General features: G+C 38.9%; 1 protein-coding gene across 1 annotated transcript in view; it reads right to left on the bottom strand.

The window, feature by feature from the left end:
* Positions 1-9,495, bottom strand: part of PCNXL2 (pecanex-like 2 (Drosophila)) — a gene marked incomplete at its 5' end in the record, with an annotated part of 148,871 nt that overhangs the window by 89,788 nt on the left and 49,588 nt on the right. The gene's annotated exons all lie outside the window — the stretch shown is intronic.

The following is a 9,495-nucleotide window of genomic DNA, read 5'->3' as shown; positions in this document are numbered from 1 at the left end:
AAAGAAGAGACAACTGACACACTTGCCAGCATGCTCTGGGCATAACCAAGATGAGAAACTCTCTTTGGGTGACCTACCCAGCTAAAATTGGCTGGAAATAATATGAGAAAGAATATGCAGCTTAAGGAACACTTATCAAGATTAGCTTCATCTATAAAGTCCTCAGCTACAAATTAGGGATCCTAAGACATACTTACAAGTCCTAGCTGTAAAAAACACAAATTTTGGCTGTGAAGGACACAGAAACTTGGTGGATCAAATCCACAGCTATTTCAGTTATTAATGTGCTTCATGCCTCCACAAGACTTCTATCTGATCAGCTGAATGTGAGCTCACCAGATCCTGACGCCAGAGCAGGAAGGGCAGGTTTTGAGAAATTAGGCTTGTAGGATCTGTGAAACTTTAGGCTAGTACAAACAAGGCATCTTCTGCACTGTATCTTGTGCTTTAAAAACTTAACAATTAGTACAGGATAAATATTTTCACAGGATAAAGCAGGTTAATTAGTCTTACTTTGCCCAGGGATATGCATGATTTCTTTACAAAGCTGACTCATGTTAAGAAATACTACATTTCTTTCAGGTGCAATGAATACCTGAGTAAAAAACTAATTTTCTTTTGAGTCACAAACATCCAAGCCATTGCAACATGAGATTTTGGAATATAACTCTGGAACTTTAACTCTGAAATTCTCATTACTCTAAATGCAGTGTCACAAAAAGTGACATTTTAATTCCAAGATTCACCTTCCCCTCATCGTACTACTAAACATCACAAAGACAAAAGATAGAAGCATCTAAGTTGTATCAAATAATCCTACCCAAAACAGTCATTACAAACAAAAGAGAGAGTTAGATGGCATTATTGAAAGAATCCAGCACCATTTATTTGACAACTTGGACTTTACCATTCAATCCCACTTTTCATTCCAATTGTTCCCAGTTTTGGTGCCACATACATTTTAGGTTAACCTTCCCCACATGAGAAATTAATATTCTTCCAAACACTGAAGAAAATTAACTGAAGCCAAAATGTTCTGAACGTGGCTGAATCACAGCCTATCCAAGCATGCACTGCATTTCCAGGGCAGTACAACTGTGTACAGATCTACTCAGCAGCTTCTAATGCATGACTGCCCCTTTGTCCTGCTTTTCTTTATGAAAGCAAAATACTATGAAGAGCCCAGTAATATTCCTGGTATCGAAATATATCAGTACCCTGCTTGAAAGATCGTTCTGCTCTCTTTCTGATGAAAAACTGTACCTGGCTGAATCCCCATACTAATGTATCAGGAACCCTTCTGCATATAACACACATCTTCTGCATTTGTCTAGCCTATGCTCCAGTTTCAAACTGTCATTGCCCCCTCAAAGCTTAGATGTCAGGCAGCCAGGTAAGCAGGTAGGACAGGCATCAATACTTGCTATGTGCCTAGAGAGCAGGATTTTCCAGAAAAAAATGTTACATAATGTTGTACAAAAGCTGAGAATGAACAAAAGTGTCACTTCTCTGATATCAGTGTGATATACCCTGTGCTCCATTTTGTCATTTTCCTCCCCCACTAATGATGCCTGGTAGCTTTAAATTAAAAAGATGAAAAAAACAATATAGTTGATAATTGGACAATGATTCTTCTCAGTGGGAAAACAAGAATGACAGGCTTTAGTCTTGAAAGCTGGTATTATCTGTCATACTAGACAGGGAGTTTGACTTCCTAGTTTACCTCATTTGGTTGAGGTGACATGTAGTGATTGCATACATAGTTTTTATTTTGCTGCAGACACTCACGTAGTCATTTTTAAAACAAGTGAATCAGACTTACAGGGTTAAGGATGAAAGTGATGAGTTACAACAGACCCAGGTGATGGGGGTGGGGGTGTTCCATCCTAACCACAGAATTGCCTAATTCCAAACCAGTTCACTAAAAAGGAAGATGAAGGTGTCTTTGAACTCATGAGCTCCTTGCCACTGCTAGAGGTGGGAAGGTAAATGTATTTTTTAAAAGTGGTGATAGTAGTTTTCTGCCCCACTTTATTTATCCTTTTTACTTTGTTCCCTAAAAAAAAAAATGCATGTAGCACACTTATCTTTCAAAGATATGCTCAAACAAATCGTAAGTCCTACTCCAGAGATAAAAAGTGCTCTGAAGAGAGAGGCATTTGTAATAAGCAGAAATTCTTGTTATTTTTCTTTTATTTCAGAACATTCCTTTCAACTCAATGACTCTGCAGATTGCTGCAGTGTTAGCATCATTGAAGGAAAGTGTTGGCATAGTGGCTGCCTTTTTAAATATGGTGACAAACTCCAGCTGTTCTTCACAAAGCACACATACCTGATTTTTCACTCTCTCATGATTTCACCATTATTCATAGAGTCATAAACCAGTTTGGGTTGGAATGGACCTTTAAAAGTCACCTAGTCCAACCCCCCTGCAATTCAATTAATCTTTCTTTGGTCTTTCTCCTTAGCTCCACATCCCAGCTTCATCATGCATCTGGGCTATTGCTCACATATCAGGCAATTTGCAGGACATGTTGACAGCCATTCCACACGGCAAAGTGAAAGAAATACTATCTTCCTATTTCTGAACATTTAAAATCCCCATCACTCCCAAATGTATAACAAAATAGTAAGAACTTGTTCTCTACAAGGTCAAGCATAAGCTGAATGCTGTATTACCATGGATACTTGTTTTCAGTGAACACTAACAACCAAAAAACCGTGAATTAATGAGCCTTGTGCTACATTGGTTGGAGACTAATTCTAGGAAGAGATACCGACCGGGCTTATCTTCCCATTATCCATGGAAAACAAAACATTACTTTCCTAGATCATCTCCAAAAACTTGACAAGTGATAAGCTACCAGAACATAGGTATTACTGCCCACTCTGAGCAACATCGTCTCTGTTTCTCTGCACTCCCAACTGCTAACTTGGACTGCATTTTCATTGTTCAAATTTAAAATCTATAAGGATGGGACTGATCTAGGGGTGTCTGTGTATGTGCACACACACCACCTTACACAACAGGGTCCCAGACTGTGACTAGGATTCCTCAGCTGAAAACTAAGAAGAGCAACAACAGGCAGGGGACATGGACACTCATGTTTCACATAATGGTGAGTTTATCCTAAAGAAGTAGTGCAGATTTCTACATTCCTATACAGTGACATACTTCTGTAAGCATAACCCTGGGCCATGTTGGATTCTGCAGACACAATTTAACCTTTCTGTTATATCTGGACAGTAAGTTCTTATTGTACACAGAAAGCTAAGACTGTAACTATTGAAGTTGTCTACAGTGCAAGTCTGTCTATGGCTGCAAATATCACTCACTGAAACATGTGATATCTGACAATACGCTCCAAAATTAACACTCCTAACAGCTCTTGCTTGAACCTCTGGGGTCTCTAAATTGGAAAGAACATAAAATTGATGAGCCTTGCCTTCAAAACCTCCAAGAAGACTGGAAATATTTTATGCAGTAGAAACAAAGCTGTCTAAAAATCCTATACTTCTATTTTTGGTCACTTATACATCTAGGAATTCTGTGTATGCACATGAGCCCATTCAGTGCTGTTTAGAAATTTATTTGGGCAGTCTTAGCAGATTGAGGGAGACATATGCTTGCAATTCTTTCCCACTATAAAACCCTAAGACAAATATTTCAAAATTATTAGTACAAAGTTGAAGCCTACATCGTTGAAAATGGGAATCAAGAAGCACTGTTATTCTGATTAATGAGTTTAAAACTCATTAGACAAACCAAACCACATCAATGTGAGCTGAGAATGGTTTAAAATCCACACAGGATTTTAGGTACTTGTCCATTGAAGTGATAAATAGGCTACCAGAAAATACTTTCTTCGGGTATGAGGTAATGGAAACTATGTAACTTTCATTTAAAAAAATATACACTTACACTGGAAAAGCAGCTGTGCCACATATGAACACATTCATTTCAGTTTAATTTTTTTGACCAAAGTCAAAAAAATCTGATTTTTTTCTCCAGGCTGATTAAGATAAACTGCAAGTTCCATGAAAACAAACAAACAAAAAAAGCTGGCTGACAAATAATTAACTGGTTCTGGATAAGTTTCAAATCCAAACCAACTGATTTGAACAGAAGGCAGAATACAAGGCCTGACTCATTCCAGAAGCCTTTGGCAATGTGCTCTTCTGCCCTACAGCAAAACACTGGAGCATTGGAATGCTGAAGGCTGATACCAGGATGGCTAAATTCCAGACTGAATATTTGCAGAAAAAGTAGAAGGGCATACCTGACTTTTTTTAAAAATACATCTTAAATATTTGGGCACAAACCACAAAACAGATGGAGCAGGAGACAAAAATCAGCACATCACGCAGTGCTAGTCAAGGGAAAAAGATGGCACAGAAGTTCCCGTGTCTTCAATTTGATGGATGTAATATCTGAAAATAAAAACACCTCCCCCTGGAAAAAGAGAAAACCCTTTCATATATCAAAGCTATGGTAGCTATTAGAGCTGACAATTTCTGTTCAAGATTACAGGATTGAAGATGAGATCAGAAATAAAGCCAGGCTGAAGTTAAGGCAGGTAATTTTAAACTAAACTCAGTTAGCCAACAGCTTTAGAAAGGTAGTGAGCTGAAAAATTGCTGCTATTACATGTAAGAATTCAGGGAATGACCCAAAGAACTGATAAAACCATACTTAGGATTTAGAGCTTTGTATTAAACAAAAGTAAATGAAAGTTCATAGAGGACCTGGAAAGAACTGGAATAAGGAGTGATTGTATCATTAAACAGAGTCCTGGAAGATAAAGGAGATCTCAAAGCAAGTAGGAGAAACTCAGGTCTTGGTACCTCAGAAGCTAAGACATTTATCTTCTCACTTGTCTGAAATCAGGTTCACAGTATTGCTGTATGTAAGGCTAGATAAGCAGCTGGTGTCCTACCACTCATGATAATGATGTGTCACGGGATAAGATGTATGAAGAGACATTGTAGCCAAAATACCTTTGCATCACTGGGATTACATGGCTGTAAAACAAAAGTCGATCCATGTGACTTCACATCATCACCAGAGGAAAGAACTTCCGCTTGACAGCTAGGTCAGAGAATTGTAAACCTGCTCCACTCACAACAAACTGCTTCGACTGAAAACAGTGATAAATAGTGTCCTGTCCATCAGTCTTCAAGGCCTCAAACACACAGACGGAGACCGGTTATTTTGTGACAAGATTTTTCTGGAGAAATTGCCAGTTACAATTTTAGATACAGTGCTCTGCTTCCTGCTGTGAACAATTTTGGCTTTTCTTTTTTAATTTGACAGCTTTACAGAAGAAGAAAACTGATCATCCCAGCAGTTGCATCACCAGAGGAGGTCCCAACAAGCTCCACAACCAAGGCAAAAGCTGCTGAAGAGCCCTATGAGGAGGGGAGCCAATTGTCTGGCCACAGCGGGTGGGACCCCTTCGCTTCCGAGTCAGCCCTGAACAACACATTCCTCTTCCTCCTCCAAGTGTCCAAGCCACACAACTCATGCAGAGGACTCATCATCTTGTGAAGAGTTTGTGCCTGGCCTTGGTAACAGACTGCCCCTTATTTTTGTCATGTGTAAAGGGCCTATTTGGCCACATAAACACCCTGGGTTTGCCACATGAGCACTGTGCAGGCACTCCCCAAAATGTCATATGCTTCTGATTAAGTCCTGTAATGAGACATGTCAGCAGTCTGCCATCTGATCCAACCCACACATTTCACTGTTCACACAAGACCAGAGATCTGTCCATCCTCTTCTAGGTGATATGTGCATTTTAGTCACAAGAGAGAAATATTTCTGGTCATGTGATGGAAAAGGTGCTGCAAGGTCATGCAGAAAGACTGGCAGGGCCAGATGAACTTGCTGGGTATGCCAAACTTGGTCTGCAGGTCACAAGATGAACTCTCAATTGAGGATACTGTATCATAATTTCCCTTCAGCAATTTATCTGAACAAAAATCCATGAGAAGCATTAAGTTAAACTAATGATACATCTATACCACAGCTGTTTCTTCATAAAGACACAGTTGGTTTTGGATAATATAATTCAACAGCAAAATCAGTCTGGACAAAGCACAGGACTTCAGTACAGGCCTATTTGTCTCAATTCTCAGAGTTTATATTCCCATGCTGAAAGTTACCTTGAGTACTTACACTGTTCTGTGGATGCAATCCAAAACAATTTCTACTTTTTAATGTTTCTCAAATTGAAGTTCTAGAGCAAACATTCAATTGCTGTCAAGTTGCCATTCTAAAATAATTTCAAAATCTGAATGCCACTAAATCAAACTATTGTATGTGCATATATATAGCTTGTGCTCCAAAATAACAAGAAAAACTCAATTAAGAACACAGATACATGATAAAATAAACACTGCTTTTATTTTAATGCAAAAATAGAAAATCATGTGGTAAACTATTTTTCTAAGGAACTCCTTCAGGAGTAATATCTTTCCTTCTGGAATAATTAATGTGCACAGCAAAAGGAGGCTACAGTATTTCATCCTGTAAGATAATATTTAGAATACAAGAACCACTTAAGGAAGGAGAGGCTCAAGCCTGATAGCACTGGAATGGTCTGGGCATTTGATGTGAGTAATTGTTCACCAGTAAAAAGCACAAAACCACTTAGAGAACCATTTTTCTCTGAAAATGCTTTTCAGGAAATAGAACTCTGTAGTTGTACCTCCTGAGTTATAAGATGTTCTGCCAAAAACAGAGGTTATATTTAAGGATGCAACATTTCAGCCAAAAAATAAGCTATGGAACCCAGAAATCTTGTGCAAAATAAAGTCTATCATGTTTCCCTGCCCTGAAAATTTTTGATTACAAAGATATTCTTTTTTGACACCCATAAACATTGAAAATTTTTCTCTGCTGGTTTTGCCAAACTGACTAAAAGTCAAAGGAGTAAAATAAAAATAAAGAATAGTTATAAAGTGCAAGCAATGGAAGAGATGCTGTTTCTAGCTTAAAGAAAACTATGGACTTACCATTGTTGTACAAACAGCTCAATGAAAGAGACACAGCATTTGCTCAGTTTTGAGCAAATTTCTACTGCACCAAAAATCCAGACCTTTTGCTCACTACATATCAAACAATTCTAGTTTCTTACAGGGGTATTAGACCACCTTTCACAGTGGTCCTTATTCAGGATCAGATTAAGCCAATTCCTACTTCTTCTCCACTAATCAAAGAATCATTCTCTTGCAACATTACAGATATCTGTCCAAAATAAAATATCTGAACCTGACTAAAGAATAAGGAGGGTTAACACAAGTGCTTATTTCATAACTTCTAGAAGAAAAAATGTATGAAATTTCAGGCACCCGAGTAGACCGGGACTATGAGCTGAAGCAAGAGGAATCGTCTTTACATGCTTGATATTAACCTCCTCAGAAGTGCCTTCACAAGAACTGTGCCATTAAAATTCAAATTAACTGTAATTTCTGTGTGAACAGAAAGTCTGCCCTTAGTATTTGTAATTTACAACAGATATCTTGTAAACCTTTCACAGCACTCTACAACTTCAGGGTAGCATTAAAAGCATATTTCTAAGCAGCTTGAAGCCTAATCCACAAGGAGATTGCTTATCTACAAAGCCACCTGCATGCTGTAATTTAAAGTATTACGCTGAGAAAGGAGTATGCAGGCTGTTTTAAAAATGGTTTTTCTTTACTACTGTTTACAGAAAACTTTTTTTTAAAGTATCCATCACACAACTTCCTTACCCTCAACTAGTGAATCACCCTCTGCCAACCTTAGGGGAAAAAAATAATCCTAATTCAACTTCTCCCTTCCTTCTATCCTTTTTTCCTCATGGTTTCTCTACCCCATAATCCACTTTTCTCACTCTGTTCATTCCTACAGAGAGCCTCCTTCTCCATCCCAGCTGCTGGTTTACAAATCATTAATCCAGCCAGAAAACAGTAGCAGGGATACTAGCTATTTAGGAAACTACATATGAAGCAGTTAAACTTTGTAGCATCACACAACTGGGTCACGTCAAACCAGTATAACTGATACACTGGGAAAGCCAGGCAACAGGAGATTCCCTAGGAGTACACCACATGTTCAAAGACATTTAATTTCAACTGTCTTAACGCAGCACTGCTCAGCAGCTGAGTTGCTGTAATTTATTGTGTATGGACTCATGCCACCCAAGGGCAAGATAAAATGGTGGCTTAACACATTTGCCTTACTATTGGGAGTGGTTAAGAACACGCTCACAGCCAGCTCTGATCATCTGCTAGTGACCATTAAGGCATTGTAATTATTCATCTTTTGATTTAATGCTCCTATTCATAATTTTAAGTAGAAAATTGTTAAAAGCCATTATAGAAATGCTAATGATCCTTAAAGAATTCCCTTAAAGAAACATCTGATTGCCCCTCTCATCTGTGTAAATTGCCAGCCTGGGTGTTGACATGATCCATCCTTGGCTGTTGTGGAACCTCATATTGGGATCTCTGTGTGTGTTATGCACATGTCCCACCACAAAGCATCCTCTGACGTGTGCCCGCAAGATGTCAAGGGCAGCTTGTAAATCATGGCTTGTAAATCATGGCACATCCTGGTGCAGCCCTGCGTGAGCACTGACAGCATCCAGCTTGTAATGAAACACTGTCAAAAGACTGTCCCTTGTAGGATAAATTTTACCACAAGTCTAACATGAAATTCTGGTCTTGCAGTGGGGTCCTTGGGAATTTTACAGCCAACTTGAAGGCAGACAAAATTTCACTGACAATTTCTAAATTAAAAAAATAAATAGCGAGGACACAGACATTAACTGCAAAAATACATTTTAAAAAGTTTTAGATTGAATATGGCTCAAATTGCAGCATCTGAAAATAACCAAACCCAAAACCAATACTGGGCATCACTGATAAGGGAACCAAGGACAAGGCAGCCAGTCCTATGCCAGCATATACAGCTGTGGCACACCTGCATCCTGAACACCATACACAACCTACTCTCCACATCTGAAGATCACAGCAGAGTGAGAGAAGGCACAGAGTAGGGTAAGTAACTTACCCATTCCTGATAAAGCAGCTGCTTTATAAGGAGACACTAGAAAGGCTGGGACGCTTCAGTTTAAAGAGAACATGGCTGGGAGGATACGAGTGATGCTTACAAAACTGCAAAGGCAGTGAATATGGTGAATGCAGAACAGATTTTCCACAAATCCTGCTATACTAAGCATAGAGAAGACTTGGTGACATTAGCAGATCAGTTTAAAAACAATAAAGGACAGCCCTGCTGTGCACAGAGCACAGTGAACATCTGGAATTTGTTGGCACAAGGTTGTGGAGAAAGATAGGACCAGTACATTCAGCAAGGAACTTGGCAAATTCACAGACAAAGCCATAGACACCAAATGAAATATGCACATCCTCAACATCCCTAATGTAACAATTGTAGGTACTGGTGGGATATTAGGGAAAAGAATGGCAAACAGTCATCTGGCTTGC

Source organism: Acanthisitta chloris, unplaced genomic scaffold (assembly GCF_000695815.1).
Source record: "Acanthisitta chloris isolate BGI_N310 unplaced genomic scaffold, ASM69581v1 scaffold4899, whole genome shotgun sequence".
Taxonomy (NCBI): domain Eukaryota; kingdom Metazoa; phylum Chordata; class Aves; order Passeriformes; family Acanthisittidae; genus Acanthisitta; species Acanthisitta chloris.
The sequence above is the reverse complement of the archived record's forward strand: the minus strand, read 5'-3'. Positions and strand labels throughout refer to the sequence as shown.